This window comes from Petromyzon marinus, unplaced genomic scaffold (assembly GCF_048934315.1).
Source record: "Petromyzon marinus isolate PM22_M1 ecotype Great Lakes invasive population unplaced genomic scaffold, UKy_Petmar_22M1.pri1.0 PM_G_Scaffold_52, whole genome shotgun sequence".
Classification (NCBI taxonomy): Eukaryota; Metazoa; Chordata; class Hyperoartia; order Petromyzontiformes; family Petromyzontidae; genus Petromyzon; species Petromyzon marinus.
This window is the reverse complement of record NW_027423005.1, coordinates 15001-17500: the sequence shown is the minus strand read 5'-3', so window position 1 is coordinate 17500 and position 2500 is coordinate 15001.

Below are 2500 nucleotides of genomic sequence, written 5' to 3'. Positions count from 1 at the left end.
ATTTTCGTGTTGCCACATTGCATAGGAACGCCATGAAACTTCCAGAGGCATTTGCAGCAGAAAGGCACGTGCACTCAAAAATTTTAATATTTTTCACGCATAGACCCCGTCAAACGCTAGAAGTTGGCGGGGATGTCTCTCTTGTGGCTCACGGGGCTGTTAGGGTCGCACAGAAATGCCTCGGAATGGGAAAACGGGTCATTTTTGTGTGGCCACATTGCATAGGAACGGCATGAAACTTCCAGAGGCATTTGCAGCAGGAATGCATGTGCACTCAAAAACGTCTATATTTTTCACGGATAGACCCCGTGAAACGCTATAAATTGGCGGGGATGTCTCTCTTGTGGCTCACGGGCGCTGTTAGTTAGGGTCGCACAGAAATCCCTCGGAATGGGAAAAGGGGTCATTTTCGTGTTGTCACATTGCGTACGAACGGCATGAAACTTCCAGAGGCATCTGCAGCAGAAATGCATGTGCACTCAAAAACGTCTATATTTTTCACGGATAGACCCCGTGAAACGCTAGAAATTGGCGGGGATGTGTCTCTTGTGGCTCACGGGGCTGTTAGGGTCGCACAGAAATCCCTCGGAATGGGAAAACGGGTCATTTTCGTGTTGCCACAATTGGCATACGAACGGCATGAAACTTCCAGAGGCATTTGCAGCAGAAATGCATGTGCACTCAAAAACGTGAATATTTTTTCACGGATAGACCCCGTCAAACGCTCGAATTTGGCGGGGATGTTTCTCTTGTGGGTCACGGGGCTGTTCGGCTCGCACAGAACTCCCTTGGTCCACCTGATTCGTGCATACAGGCAGCAACTAAAACTCTGTAAACCTGCTGTGAGGACATCTAAACAGTGGACCAGTGAGGCTGTGGAAGATTTGCGGGCGTGCTTAGACTGTACTGACTGGGATATGTTCACGACTGCTACCAATAGTCTGGATGAACTCACAGAGGCTGTGTACATCAGCTTCTGTGAGGACTGCTGTATCCCAACACGTACCAGGGTGAACTTTAACAACAACAAGCCCTGGTTCTCAGCAAAGCTCAAAAGGTTGAGGTTGGAGAAGGAGGAAGCGTTTAGGAGTGGGGATAGAGACAGATTCAAGGAGTCGAAGAACAGGTTTAGCAAAGCGGTGAGAGAGGCTAAACGACTGTACTCAGAGACACTAAAACACCAGTTCTCTACTAACGACGCTGCTTCTGTCTGCCAAAGGGCTCAGGCACATCACCAACTACAAACCCAGAGCGCCCCACACCACTAACGACTCCCGCCTAGCCAACGACCTGAACGAGTTCTACCGTAGATTTGAAAGACAATTGGACTGTCCTGAACCACCCCTTCCCACCCAAGAGGCCCCATCCCCCACCCATACTACAGAAACGACTCTCTCCTTTCAGGAGGGAGAAGTTAATGGGCTTTTCAAGAGGCAGAATCCACGCAAAGCAGCCGGGCCGGACTCTGTCTCTCCAGCCACCCTCAGGCACTGCGCTGGCCAGCTGTCTCCGGTGTTCACCAACATCTTTAACACCTCCCTGGAGACATGCCATGTACCAGCCTGTCTCAAGTCCTCCACCATCATCGCTGTGCCCAAAAAGCTAAGGCCAACAGGACTAAATGATTACAGACCGGTCGCCCTTACATCTGTGGTAATGAAGTCTTTTGAGCGCCTGCTCCTGGCACACCTCAAAGCCATCACAGACCCTCTCCTGGACCCCCTTCAGTTTGCCTACAGAGCCAACAGGTCTGTGGACGACGCAGTTAACATGGCCCTCCACTTCACCCTACAGCATGTGGACGCCCCAGCATCCTACGCCAGGATCCTGTTTGTGGACTTCAGCTCTGCCTTCAACACCATCATCCCTGCCCTGCTTCAGGACAAGCTCTTCCAGCTGAACGTGCCCTACTCCACCTGCAGGTGGATCACAGACTTCCTCTCTGACAGGAAGCAGTGCGTTAAGCCGGGAACAGAAGTCTCTGACTCCAGGTCCATCAGCACGGGAACTCCTCAGGGCTGCGTCCTTTGCCCACTGCTCTTCTCCCTGTATACCAACAGCTGCGCCTCCAATCATCTGTCCGTCAAACTCTTGAAGTTTGTCGGACGACACCACCCTCATTGGGCTGATCTCTGGTGGGGATGAGTCTGACTATAGGTGGGAAGCTGACAACCTGGTGACCTGGTGTAGCCAGAACAACTTAGAGCTAAATGCTCTAAGGACAGTTGAGATGGTTGTGGACTTCAGGAAGAATACAGCCCCACTCACCGCCATCACCCTGTTAGACTCCGCAGTCAAAATTGTGGAGTCCTTCCGCTTCCTGGGCACTATTCTCTGCCGGGACCTCAAGTGGGAACTGAACATCAGCTCCCTCGCCAAGAGAGCTCAACAGAGGATGTACTTTCGACGGCAGCTGAAGAAATGCAACCTGCCAAAGACAATGATGGTGCAATTCTATACAGCGATCATTGAATCCATCCTCACCTCCTCCATAACCGTC